The sequence below is a fragment of the Pseudophryne corroboree genome, chromosome 3, assembly GCF_028390025.1.
Source record: "Pseudophryne corroboree isolate aPseCor3 chromosome 3, aPseCor3.hap2, whole genome shotgun sequence".
Lineage (NCBI taxonomy): Eukaryota > Metazoa > Chordata > Amphibia > Anura > Myobatrachidae > Pseudophryne > Pseudophryne corroboree.
The window spans coordinates 547,429,556-547,442,945 of NC_086446.1; the positions used below are offsets into that span (position 1 = coordinate 547,429,556).

Here is a 13,390-nt window from a genome sequence, read left to right on the forward strand (position 1 = left end):
TACCCCCATTTCCCCTGACCAGTACAGTAATTCTGTATTAATGGAACCGGGGTTTTTTTGTCACAACACAGTTTCAAAATAATTAGGCTAAGACTAGCTGGAATGGTAATCAGTGGTCACCACTCAAGGAATTATACACCTGAGTATTAACAGCATGCCATGGCCCTATTTGCGGGCAGGAATTGTGAGCAAGAAGTAATGGTCAGTTGATATAGATATTGAAAGTAATAGAGGAAAGAGAAAGTAAAATTAGTGGTGATACTGCTGTTGGTGTGTATTGGTCACATAAGAGCGGAAATTAATTCCTGACCTACCACACCAGGTATTCACAGGCAGTCACCTCTCCTGATACTAACCTGGCCCAACGCTGTTTGGCTTCCAAGATCGGACGAGATCGGGCACTGACAGCGTGGTATGGTCGTAGGGATTTATGTGTACACCAATGAGAGTGCACCTATATAGGAAATTGAAACTGAGAGAAAAGATGATAGGAAAGGGAAATTGCGGATGAGATCAGTACGTGAAAATATGTGGATCTGCTTTCCACGTTAGACCCGGTTTAGGAGATTCCACTGGTGTGGTACTCTATCCCGAGAATCGTGAATGAGAGTCCACGAAAATTGGTGAACACAGATTAAGAAGATATAAGGTTAATATCTGTGATAGAGTAATGCAAAGGTTTAAGCTGTCATTAGGAGGTATACACAATTAGGTGGGGCTGAGCCCAATGACCGACCTCAGACGGTCTTAAGCGTATGAAAGTTATAACCTTAGGCAAATAATGGTTTTATAGCCCCTAAAGAGTAGATAGACATACACATAAACACAGAAATTGAAAAACTGAAAGAGTAAGCTGTATTGGGTATTGTGACCCGGTACCGGCAGCATAAAACAAACTGCTAGGTGTACTGTACCATGCGAAATGATAGTGTCGATACAAATAATATATCCCTTAAAGATTTGAGACAATAAGAGGTATATGAACTACATATAAATAGACCCAATCTGATGTGAGTAATATACCCCTAATGGGGAAAGCTATATGAGTTAATGTACCCAGTTGTTATGACACAAAAATTGAAATAATTGGTATGCTGCACAGGACAAGACTAAGATCCTGTTGCAGACATACAGAGTCCTAATAGCAAATTGATGAGACTTAGACAGTATGTCCCTGTCCCTAGGAGGAAATATCAGAGCAGATAATAAATAAACTGACCAAAACGATTGCTGGCAAAAAACAAATGATTTTGGGTGACTCACAGAATGGCCTCAGGTACAAAGAGGCTGAGTGCTGGCTGGTCTAACGGCAAAGGTCCTTACAATAAGGATAATCTAAGTAATTGGAAGGAGCTTACGAATCTCCAGTGAATTAATTCTGATCCGTTAGGATGGCGCCATGATGTGACTGTGTGGACGGAGTTCCCCGCAGAAAACGCGTTTCACCCTGTGGGCTTGTTCACTTCCTGGTTCCGTATGGTGGGGTGGGTTGGGATGATATTTAAAAGCGGCTGGTGGCGTGATTAACCAATAGGAAAGAGCCGCGTATTACCGCTGTACCTAGCGGTTGCTAGGCAACGTGATAGCGGAGGTGCAGCCGGAGTTGAGAGTTTGATTGGAGGACGTGGTCTCGCGAGATTATGGAGCCGCATATTACCGCTGTACCTAGCGGTTGCTAGGCAACTAGATAGCGGAGGTGCAGCCGGAGTTCAGAGTCTGATAGGAGGACGCGATCTCACGGGATTGTGGACGCCATCTTGGTGTAGGGAAAAAGGGAAAAAATGAAAGGGCAAGAGCGGAAAGGACATAGATAATTGTGTGAGCAGCGCCGCTGGCTAGTTGATAGCCTAGCGGAAGAGGGCAGAAATTGTATATATTTGTGAATAGGTTAGTCTGCTTTATAGCCTGGTTGTGTAGATAGATGTTAGGTGAAGGTGAATCAATATATGAATGGGGAAAATTTGTGTGTGTGATACAAGGGATATGTGAGGTAGGTATAATTGGTGGGAATGGGGGGAGGGGGGGTTTGAAGGTGTATGAAGAGTGTACCTTCAAACCCCCCCCCCTACACATAAATCCCTACGACCATACCACGCTGTCAGTGCCCGATCTCGTCCGATCTTGGAAGCCAAACAGCGTTGGGCCAGGTTAGTATCAGGAGAGGTGACTGCCTGTGAATACCTGGTGTGGTAGGTCAGGAATTAATTTCCGCTCTTATGTGACCAATACACACCAACAGCAGTATCACCACTAATTTTACTTTCTCTTTCCTCTATTACTTTCAATATCTATATCAACTGACCATTACTTCTTGCTCACAATTCCTGCCCGCAAATAGGGCCATGGCATGCTGTTAATACTCAGGTGTATAATTCCTTGAGTGGTGACCACTGATTACCATTCCAGCTAGTCTTAGCCTAATTATTTTGAAACTGTGTTGTGACAAAAAACCCCCGGTTCCATTAATACAGAATTACTGTACTGGTCAGGGGAAATGGGGGTATGACTACTCCATGTCTACAACCCTTTCCATACTCTTACGATTTAAGAGACCAGGACATTTTTTATTCCTCAAGAATCTCCGGTTATGTTTCAAAATTTGTGGGCAGTTCATCTTGTTTTAACTTTATTAATAAAAGTTATATCTTAAAATATTCTCCTTAATACTTCCAAAATAAAATTTTTTTCTATTGTTTTTCATTTAAGAGTGCGCCCACACAACAGCCTTCTGTCCTCTCCCATTGCATAGTTTAAAAATAATATGTAAAATAATAAACTATGACCTTTGGAGCAAAAATAGTTATGTGGTAGCATGGCCGAGCGGTCTAAGGCGCTGGATTAAGGCTCCAGTCTCTTTGGAGGCGTGGGTTCAAATCCCACTGCTGCCATAATTATTTTCAAGAGAAAATGACATTTATTGATGTCAAACTGTTTTACTCTACTAAACAGCAAATCAATAATAAAAAATCCTTACTCATTAATATTGTCTACTAATTTTGTACCTTTATTATGCTTCCTTAACTTTTTGTATTTTAAATACTTGTAACATGACACTTCTTTTCAAGTATTGATTTAAAACAACACATTTTTTCCCTGTAATCTCAACTGTATGATCCAGAACTGTGAGCATTCGGTCAAACAGGTCCATGTGGTAGCATGGCCGAGCGGTCTAAGGCGCTGGATTTAGGCTCCAGTCTCTCTGGAGGCGTGGGTTCAAATCCCACTGCTGCCATAATGATTTTACTATGAAAACATCAGTCAGTGATGACAAAATGTTTTTCTCCACTAATAAGAAAAACAATAATAATAAAGACTTTTCTCCTCAATAGCTGATTGATATGATCCAGATGCATGAGCTAAAAATCAGCAGTGTCTAAGGTGCTGGATTAAGGTTCCAGTTTCTTTGGAGGCTTTGGATCAAAACCTACTGCCGCCATAATTATTTTTCCTAAGAAAAAATAAGTCATTGATGTCAAAGTGTTTTTCTTTACTAAACAGCAAATGAATAATAAAAAAATCCTTTCTCATTAATATTTTATGTCAATTGATGTACTTTTTTAACCTTCCAAAACATTTTGTACATAACTTAAACACTTTTGGTATGACACTTCTTTTTAAGTATTTATTTAAAACAAAAAAAAATGTTTGTACTGTAATCTGTGCTATATAGCCCAGATCGGTGAGCTAAGAGTGTTAATTTGGTACCATGGCCGAGCGGTCTAAGGCCACTAAGCTGCTAAAATAAAATATTGGTAGGTTAAAAAGTTCATCATCTGCCCTAGATTTTAAAACAGTTTATCATAATTTCAAGAGTCTTCTCAAAATGTAAAAATAATATGTAAAATTATAAACTATGAGCTATGGAGTCAAGGTAGAAATGTGGCTGAGCGGTCTAAGATGCTGCATTAAGGTTCCAGTCTGTTTGGAGGCATGGGTTCAAATTCCACTGCTGTCATAATTATTTTCAAGATAAAACGACTGTCATTGATGTCAAAGTGTTTTTCTCCACTAAACAGCAAGTCAATAATAAAAAATCCTTTCTAATTAATATTGTCTGCTAATTTTGTACCTTTTTTAAATTTTTGTATTTTAAACACTTTTAACATGACACTTCTTTTCAAGTATTGATTTATAACTACACAATTTTTTCTTGTAATCTTAACTATATGATCCATAACTCTGAGCTTTGAGTCAAAAGTATCCATGGGGTAGCAAGGGCGAGCGGTCTAAGGCACTGGATTTAGGTTCCAGTCTCTCTGGAGGCGTGGGTCTGAATCCCACTGCTTCCATAATGATTTTACTATGAAAATGTCAGTCAGTGATGGCAATGTGTTTTTCTCCACTAATAAGAAAATCAATAATAATAAAGTCCTTTCTCCTCAACATCTGATCAATATGATCCAGATGCATTAGCTAAAAATCAGCAGTGTCTAAGGTGCTGGATTAAAGTTCCAGATTCTTTGGAGGAATTGGTTCAAAACCTACTGCCGCCATAATTATTTTCCCTGAGAAAAAATAAGTAATTGATGTCAAAGTGTTTTTTCTCTACTAAACAGCAAATGAATAATAAAAATATCCTTTCTCATTGATATTTTATGTCAATTTATGTACTTTTTTTTAACCTTCCAAAACGTTTTGTACATAATTTAAACACTTTTTGCATTACACTTTTTTTAAATATTGTTTTAAAAAAATGTTTTTACTGTAACCTGAGCTATATGACCCAGATCTGTGAGCTAAGAGTGTCCATGTGGTACCATGGCCGAGCAGACTAAGGCCACTAAGTTGCTAAAGTAAAATATTGGAAGGTTGAAAAGTTCATCATCTGTCCTAGATTTTAAAACAGTTTATCACAATTTCAAGAGTCTTCTCAAACTTTAAAAATAATATGTAAAATAATAAACTATGACCTTTGGAGCCAAAATAGATATGTGGTAGCATGGCCGAGCGGTCTAAGGCGCTGGATTAAGGCTCCAGTCTCTTTGGAGGCGTGGGTTCAAATCCCACTGCTGCCATAATTATTTTCAAGAGAAAATGACATTTATTGATGTCAAACTGTTTTACTCTACTAAACAGCAAATCAATAATAAAAAATCCTCACTCATTAATATTGTCTACTAATTTTGTACCTTTTTTATGCTTCCTTAACTTTTTGTATTTTAAATACTTGTAACATGACACTTCTTTTCAAGTCTTGATTTAAAACAACACATTTTTTCCCTGTAATCTCAACTGTATGATCCAGAACTGTGAGCATTCGGTCAAACAGGTCCATGTGGTAGCATGGCCGAGCGGTCTAAGGCGCTGGATTTAGGCTCCAGTCTCTCTGGAGGCGTGGGTTCAAATCCCACTGCTGCCATAATGATTTTACTATGAAAACATCAGTCAGTGATGACAAAATGTTTTTCTCCACTAATAAGAAAAACAATAATAATAAAGACTTTTCTCCTCAATAGCTGATTGATATGATCCAGATGCATGAGCTAAAAATCAGCAGTGTCTAAGGTGCTGGATTAAGGTTCCAGTTTCTTTGGAGGCTTTGGATCAAAACCTACTGCCGCCATAATTATTTTTCCTAAGAAAAAATAAGTCATTGATGTCAAAGTGTTTTTCTTTACTAAACAGCAAATGAATAATAAAAAAATCCTTTCTCATTAATATTTTATGTCAATTGATGTACTTTTTTAACCTTCCAAAACATTTTGTACATAACTTAAACACTTTTGGTATGACACTTCTTTTTAAGTATTTATTTAAAAAAAAAAAAAATGTTTGTACTGTAATCTGTGCTATATAGCCCAGATCTGTGAGCTAAGAGTGTTCATTTGGTACCATGGCCGAGCGGTCTAAGGCCACTAAGCTGCTAAAATAAAATATTGGTAGGTTAAAAAGTTCATCATCTGCCCTAGATTTTAAAACAGTTTATCATAATTTCAAGAGTCTTCTCAAAATGTAAAAATAATATGTAAAATTATAAACTATGAGGTATGGAGTCAAGGTAGAAATGTGGCTGAGCGGTCTAAGATGCTGCATTAAGGCTCCAGTCTGTTTGGAGGCATGGGTTCAAATTCCACTGCTGTCATAATTATTTTCAAGATAAAACGACTGTCATTGATGTCAAAGTGTTTTTCTCCACTAAACAGCAAGTCAATAATAAAAAATCCTTTCTAATTAATATTGTCTGCTAATTTTGTACCTTTTTTAAATTTTTGTATTTTAAACACTTTTAACATGACACTTCTTTTCAAGTATTGATTTATAACTACACATTTTTTTCTTGTAATCTTAACTATATGATCCAGAACTCTGAGCTTTGAGTCAAAAGTATCCATGGGGTAGCAAGGGCGAGTGTTCTAAGGCACTGGATTTAGGTTCCAGTCTCTCTGGAGGCGTGGGTCTGAATCCCACTGCTTCCATAATGATTTTACTATGAAAATGTCAGTCAGTGATGGCAATGTGTTTTTCTCCACTAATAAGAAAATCAATAATAATAAAGTCCTTTCTCCTCAACATCTGATCAATATGATCCAGATGCATTAGCTAAAAATCAGCAGTGTCTAAGGTGCTGGATTAAAGTTCCAGATTCTTTGGAGGAATTGGTTCAAAACCTACTGCCGCCATAATTATTTTCCCTGAGAAAAAATAAGTAATTGATGTCAAAGTGTTTTTTCTCTACTAAACAGCAAATGAATAATAAAAATATCCTTTCTCATTGATATTTTATGTCAATTTATGGACTTTTTTTTAACCTTCCAAAACGTTTTGTACATAATTTAAACACTTTTTGCATTACACTTTTTTTTAAATATTGATTTAAAAAAATGTTTTTACTGTAACCTGAGCTATATGACCCAGATCTGTGAGCTAAGAGTGTCCATGTGGTACCATGGCCGAGCGGACTAAGGCCACTAAGTTGCTAAAGTAAAATATTGGAAGGTTGAAAAGTTCATCATCTGTCCTAGATTTTAAAACAGTTTATCACAATTTCAAGAGTCTTCTCAAACTTTAAAAATAATATGTAAAATAATAAACTATGACCTTTGGAGCCAAAATAGATATGTGGTAGCATGGCCGAGCGGTCTAAGGCGCTGGATTAAGGCTCCAGTCTCTTTGGAGGCGTGGGTTCAAATCCCACTGCTGCCATAATTATTTTCAAGAGAAAATGACATTTATTGATGTCAAACTGTTTTACTCTACTAAACAGCAAATCAATAATAAAAAATCCTCACTCATTAATATTGTCTACTAATTTTGTACCTTTTTTATGCTTCCTTAACTTTTTGTATTTTAAATACTTGTAACATGACACTTCTTTTCAAGTATTGATTTAAAACAACCCATTTTTTCCCTGTAATCTCAACTGTATGATCCAGAACTGTGAGCATTCGGTCAAACAGGTCCATGTGGTAGCATGGCCGAGCGGTCTAAGGCGCTGGATTTAGGCTCCAGTCTCTCTGGAGGCGTGGGTTCAAATCCCACTGCTGCCATAATGATTTTACTATGAAAACATCAGTCAGTGATGACAAAATGTTTTTCTCCACTAATAAGAAAAACAATAATAATAAAGACTTTTCTCCTCAATAGCTGATTGATATGATCCAGATGCATGAGCTAAAAATCAGCAGTGTCTAAGGTGCTGGATTAAGGTTCCAGTTTCTTTGGAGGCTTTGGATCAAAACCTACTGCCGCCATAATTATTTTTCCTAAGAAAAAATAAGTCATTGATGTCAAAGTGTTTTTCTTTACTAAACAGCAAATGAATAATAAAAAAATCCTTTCTCATTAATATTTTATGTCAATTGATGTACTTTTTTAACCTTCCAAAACATTTTGTACATAACTTAAACACTTTTGGTATGACACTTCTTTTTAAGTATTTATTAAAAAAAAAAATGTTTGTACTGTAATCTGTGCTATATAGCCCAGATCTGTGAGCTAAGAGTGTTCATTTGGTACCATGGCCGAGCGGTCTAAGGCCACTAAGCTGCTAAAATAAAATATTGGTAGGTTAAAAAGTTCATCATCTGCCCTAGATTTTAAAACAGTTTATCATAATTTCAAGAGTCTTCTCAAAATGTAAAAATAATATGTAAAATTATAAACTATGAGCTATGGAGTCAAGGTAGAAATGTGGCTGAGCGGTCTAAGATGCTGCATTAAGGCTCCAGTCTGTTTGGAGGCATGGGTTCAAATTCCACTGCTGTCATAATTATTTTCAAGATAAAACGACTGTCATTGATGTCAAAGTGTTTTTCTCCACTAAACAGCAAGTCAATAATAAAAAATCCTTTCTAATTAATATTGTCTGCTAATTTTGTACCTTTTTTAAATTTTTGTATTTTAAACACTTTTAACATGACACTTCTTTTCAAGTATTGATTTATAACTACACATTTTTTTCTTGTAATCTTAACTATATGATCCAGAACTCTGAGCTTTGAGTCAAAAGTATCCATGGGGTAGCAAGGGCGAGTGTTCTAAGGCACTGGATTTAGGTTCCAGTCTCTCTGGAGGCGTGGGTCTGAATCCCACTGCTTCCATAATGATTTTACTATGAAAATGTCAGTCAGTGATGGCAATGTGTTTTTCTCCACTAATAAGAAAATCAATAATAATAAAGTACTTTCTCCTCAACATCTGATCAATATGATCCAGATGCATTAGCTAAAAATCAGCAGTGTCTAAGGTGCTGGATTAAAGTTCCAGATTCTTTGGAGGAATTGGTTCAAAACCTACTGCCGCCATAATTATTTTCCCTGAGAAAAAATAAGTAATTGATGTCAAAGTGTTTTTTCTCTACTAAACAGCAAATGAATAATAAAAATATCCTTTCTCATTGATATTTTATGTCAATTTATGTACTTTTTTTAACCTTCCAAAACGTTTTGTACATAATTTAAACACTTTTTGCATTACACTTTTTTTTAAATATTGATTTAAAAAAATGTTTTTACTGTAACCTGAGCTATATGACCCAGATCTGTGAGCTAAGAGTGTCCATGTGGTACCATGGCCGAGCGGACTAAGGCCACTAAGTTGCTAAAGTAAAATATTGGAAGGTTGAAAAGTTCATCATCTGTCCTAGATTTTAAAACAGTTTATCACAATTTCAAGAGTCTTCTCAAACTTTAAAAATAATATGTAAAATAATAAACTATGACCTTTGGAGCCAAAATAGATATGTGGTAGCATGGCCGAGCGGTCTAAGGTGCTGGATTAAGGCTCCAGTCTCTTTGGAGGCGTGGGTTCAAATCCCACTGCTGCCATAATTATTTTCAAGAGAAAATGACATTTATTGATGTCAAACTGTTTTACTCTACTAAACAGCAAATCAATAATAAAAAATCCTTACTCATTAATATTGTCTACTAATTTTGTACCTTTTTTATGCTTCCTTAACTTTTGTATTTTAAATACTTGTAACATGACACTTCTTTTCAAGTATTGATTTAAAACAACACATTTTTTCCCTGTAATCTCAACTGTATGATCCAGAACTGTGAGCATTCGGTCAAACAGGTCCATGTGGTAGCATGGCCGAGCGGTCTAAGGCGCTGGATTTAGGCTCCAGTCTCTCTGGAGGCGTGGGTTCAAATCCCACTGCTGCCATAATGATTTTACTATGAAAACATCAGTCAGTGATGACAAAATGTTTTTCTCCACTAATAAGAAAAACAATAATAATAAAGACTTTTCTCCTCAATAGCTGATTGATATGATCCAGATGCATGAGCTAAAAATCAGCAGTGTCTAAGGTGCTGGATTAAGGTTCCAGTTTCTTTGGAGGCTTTGGATCAAAACCTACTGCCGCCATAATTATTTTTCCTAAGAAAAAATAAGTCATTGATGTCAAAGTGTTTTTCTTTACTAAACAGCAAATGAATAATAAAAAAATCCTTTCTCATTAATATTTTATGTCAATTGATGTACTTTTTTAACCTTCCAAAACATTTTGTACATAACTTAAACACTTTTGGTATGACACTTCTTTTTAAGTATTTATTTAAAACAAAAAAAAATGTTTGTACTGTAATCTGTGCTATATGGCCCAGATCTGTGAGCTTAGAGTGTTCATTTGGTACCATGGCCGAGCGGTCTAAGGCCACTAAGCTGCTAAAATAAAATATTGGTAGGTTAAAAAGTTCATCATCTGCCCTAGATTTTAAAACAGTTTATCATAATTTCAAGAGTCTTCTCAAAATGTAAAAATAATATGTAAAATTATAAACTATGAGCTATGGAGTCAAGGTAGAAATGTGGCTGAGCGGTCTAAGATGCTGCATTAAGGCTCCAGTCTGTTTGGAGGCATGGGTTCAAATTCCACTGCTGTCATAATTATTTTCAAGATAAAACGACTGTCATTGATGTCAAAGTGTTTTTCTCCACTAAACAGCAAGTCAATAATAAAAAATCCTTTCTAATTAATATTGTCTGCTAATTTTGTACCTTTTTTAAATTTTTGTATTTTAAACACTTTTAACATGACACTTCTTTTCAAGTATTGATTTATAACTACACAATTTTTTCTTGTAATCTTAACTATATGATCCAGAACTCTGAGCTTTGAGTCAAAAGTATCCATGGGGTAGCAAGGGCGAGCGGTCTAAGGCACTGGATTTAGGTTCCAGTCTCTCTGGAGGCGTGGGTCTGAATCCCACTGCTTCCATAATGATTTTACTATGAAAATGTCAGTCAGTGATGGCAATGTGTTTTTCTCCACTAATAAGAAAATCAATAATAATAAAGTACTTTCTCCTCAACATCTGATCAATATGATCCAGATGCATTAGCTAAAAATCAGCAGTGTCTAAGGTGCTGGATTAAAGTTCCAGATTCTTTGGAGGAATTGGTTCAAAACCTACTGCCGCCATAATTATTTTCCCTGAGAAAAAATAAGTAATTGATGTCAAAGTGTTTTTTCTCTACTAAACAGCAAATGAATAATAAAAATATCCTTTCTCATTGATATTTTATGTCAATTTATGTACTTTTTTTAACCTTCCAAAACGTTTTGTACATAATTTAAACACTTTTTGCATTACACTTCTTTTAAATATTGATTTAAAAAAATGATTTTACTGTAACCTGAGCTATATGACCCAGATCTGTGAGCTAAGAGTGTCCATGTGGTACCATGGCCGAGCGGACTAAGGCCACTAAGTTGCTAAAGTAAAATATTGGAAGGTTGAAAAGTTCATCATCTGTCCTAGATTTTAAAACAGTTTATCACAATTTCAAGAGTCTTCTCAAACTTTAAAAATAATATGTAAAATAATAAACTATGACCTTTGGAGCAAAAATAGATATGTGGTAGCATGGCCGAGCGGTCTAAGGCGCTGGATTAAGGCTCCAGTCTCTTTGGAGGCGTGGGTTCAAATCCCACTGCTGCCATAATTATTTTCAAGAGAAAATGACATTTATTGATGTCAAACTGTTTTACTCTACTAAACAGCAAATCAATAATAAAAAATCCTTACTCATTAATATTGTCTACTAATTTTGTACCTTTATTATGCTTCCTTAACTTTTTGTATTTTAAATACTTGTAACATGACACTTCTTTTCAAGTATTGATTTAAAACAACACATTTTTTCCCTGTAATCTCAACTGTATGATCCAGAACTGTGAGCATTCGGTCAAACAGGTTCATGTGGTAGCATGGCCGAGCGGTCTAAGGCGCTGGATTTAGGCTCCAGTCTCTCTGGAGGCGTGGGTTCAAATCCCACTGCTGCCATAATGATTTTACTATGAAAACATCAGTCAGTGATGACAAAATGTTTTTCTCCACTAATAAGAAAAACAATAATAATAAAGACTTTTCTCCTCAATAGCTGATTGATATGATCCAGATGCATGAGCTAAAAATCAGCAGTGTCTAAGGTGCTGGATTAAGGTTCCAGTTTCTTTGGAGGCTTTGGATCAAAACCTACTGCCGCCATAATTATTTTTCCTAAGAAAAAATAAGTCATTGATGTCAAAGTGTTTTTCTTTACTAAACAGCAAATGAATAATAAAAAAATCCTTTCTCATTAATATTTTATGTCAATTGATGTACTTTTTTAACCTTCCAAAACATTTTGTACATAACTTAAACACTTTTGGTATGACACTACTTTTTAAGTATTTATTTAAAACAAAAAAAAAATGTTTGTACTGTAATCTGTGCTATATAGCCCAGATCTGTGAGCTAAGAGTGTTAATTTGGTACCATGGCCGAGCGGTCTAAGGCCACTAAGCTGCTAAAATAAAATATTGGTAGGTTAAAAAGTTCATCATCTGCCCTAGATTTTAAAACAGTTTATCATAATTTCAAGAGTCTTCTCAAAATGTAAAAATAATATGTAAAATTATAAACTATGAGCTATGGAGTCAAGGTAGAAATGTGGCTGAGCGGTCTAAGATGCTGCATTAAGGTTCCAGTCTGTTTGGAGGCATGGGTTCAAATTCCACTGCTGTCATAATTATTTTCAAGATAAAACGACTGTCATTGATGTCAAAGTGTTTTTCTCCACTAAACAGCAAGTCAATAATAAAAAATCCTTTCTAATTAATATTGTCTGCTAATTTTGTACCTTTTTTAAATTTTTGTATTTTAAACACTTTTAACATGACACTTCTTTTCAAGTATTGATTTATAACTACACAATTTTTTCTTGTAATCTTAACTATATGATCCAGAACTCTGAGCTTTGAGTCAAAAGTATCCATGGGGTAGCAAGGGCGAGCGGTCTAAGGCACTGGATTTAGGTTCCAGTCTCTCTGGAGGCGTGGGTCTGAATCCCACTGCTTCCATAATGATTTTACTATGAAAATGTCAGTCAGTGATGGCAATGTGTTTTTCTCCACTAATAAGAAAATCAATAATAATAAAGTACTTTCTCCTCAACATCTGATCAATATGATCCAGATGCATTAGCTAAAAATCAGCAGTGTCTAAGGTGCTGGATTAAAGTTCCAGATTCTTTGGAGGAATTGGTTCAAAACCTACTGCCGCCATAATTATTTTCCCTGAGAAAAAATAAGTAATTGATGTCAAAGTGTTTTTTCTCTACTAAACAGCAAATGAATAATAAAAATATCCTTTCTCATTGATATTTTATGTCAATTTATGTACTTTTTTTAACCTTCCAAAACGTTTTGTACATAATTTAAACACTTTTTGCATTACACTTCTTTTAAATATTGATTTAAAAAAATGATTTTACTGTAACCTGAGCTATATGACCCAGATCTGTGAGCTAAGAGTGTCCATGTGGTACCATGGCCGAGCGGACTAAGGCCACTAAGTTGCTAAAGTAAAATATTGGAAGGTTGAAAAGTTCATCATCTGTCCTAGATTTTAAAACAGTTTATCACAATTTCAAGAGTCTTCTCAAACTTTAAAAATAA

General features: G+C 35.4%; 10 non-coding genes and 2 pseudogenes across 10 annotated transcripts; 11 read left to right on the forward strand and 1 right to left on the reverse strand.

The window, feature by feature from the left end:
• Positions 1-307: 307 nt before the first annotated feature.
• On the reverse strand, positions 308-426 carry LOC134894754 (5S ribosomal RNA; annotated as a pseudogene).
• A 1,651-nt stretch (positions 427-2,077) lies between these two features.
• LOC134894755 (5S ribosomal RNA) lies at positions 2,078-2,196 on the forward strand (annotated as a pseudogene).
• A 610-nt stretch (positions 2,197-2,806) lies between these two features.
• TRNAL-AAG (transfer RNA leucine (anticodon AAG)) lies at positions 2,807-2,888 on the forward strand. The gene has a single exon. It is a non-coding gene; the product is annotated as a tRNA-Leu (tRNA).
• Positions 2,889-3,150: 262 nt separating this feature from the next.
• On the forward strand, positions 3,151-3,232 carry TRNAL-UAG (transfer RNA leucine (anticodon UAG)). Its single transcript has one exon. It is a non-coding gene; the product is annotated as a tRNA-Leu (tRNA).
• Positions 3,233-4,933: 1,701 nt separating this feature from the next.
• Positions 4,934-5,015, forward strand: TRNAL-AAG (transfer RNA leucine (anticodon AAG)). Its single transcript has one exon. It is a non-coding gene; the product is annotated as a tRNA-Leu (tRNA).
• A 262-nt stretch (positions 5,016-5,277) lies between these two features.
• On the forward strand, positions 5,278-5,359 carry TRNAL-UAG (transfer RNA leucine (anticodon UAG)). The gene has a single exon. It is a non-coding gene; the product is annotated as a tRNA-Leu (tRNA).
• Positions 5,360-7,061: 1,702 nt separating this feature from the next.
• TRNAL-AAG (transfer RNA leucine (anticodon AAG)) lies at positions 7,062-7,143 on the forward strand. The gene has a single exon. It is a non-coding gene; the product is annotated as a tRNA-Leu (tRNA).
• Positions 7,144-7,405: 262 nt separating this feature from the next.
• TRNAL-UAG (transfer RNA leucine (anticodon UAG)) lies at positions 7,406-7,487 on the forward strand. Its single transcript has one exon. It is a non-coding gene; the product is annotated as a tRNA-Leu (tRNA).
• Positions 7,488-9,184: 1,697 nt separating this feature from the next.
• Positions 9,185-9,266, forward strand: TRNAL-AAG (transfer RNA leucine (anticodon AAG)). Its single transcript has one exon. It is a non-coding gene; the product is annotated as a tRNA-Leu (tRNA).
• Positions 9,267-9,527: 261 nt separating this feature from the next.
• TRNAL-UAG (transfer RNA leucine (anticodon UAG)) lies at positions 9,528-9,609 on the forward strand. The gene has a single exon. It is a non-coding gene; the product is annotated as a tRNA-Leu (tRNA).
• A 1,700-nt stretch (positions 9,610-11,309) lies between these two features.
• Positions 11,310-11,391, forward strand: TRNAL-AAG (transfer RNA leucine (anticodon AAG)). Its single transcript has one exon. It is a non-coding gene; the product is annotated as a tRNA-Leu (tRNA).
• Positions 11,392-11,653: 262 nt separating this feature from the next.
• On the forward strand, positions 11,654-11,735 carry TRNAL-UAG (transfer RNA leucine (anticodon UAG)). Its single transcript has one exon. It is a non-coding gene; the product is annotated as a tRNA-Leu (tRNA).
• The last annotated feature ends 1,655 nt before the right edge of the window (positions 11,736-13,390 follow it).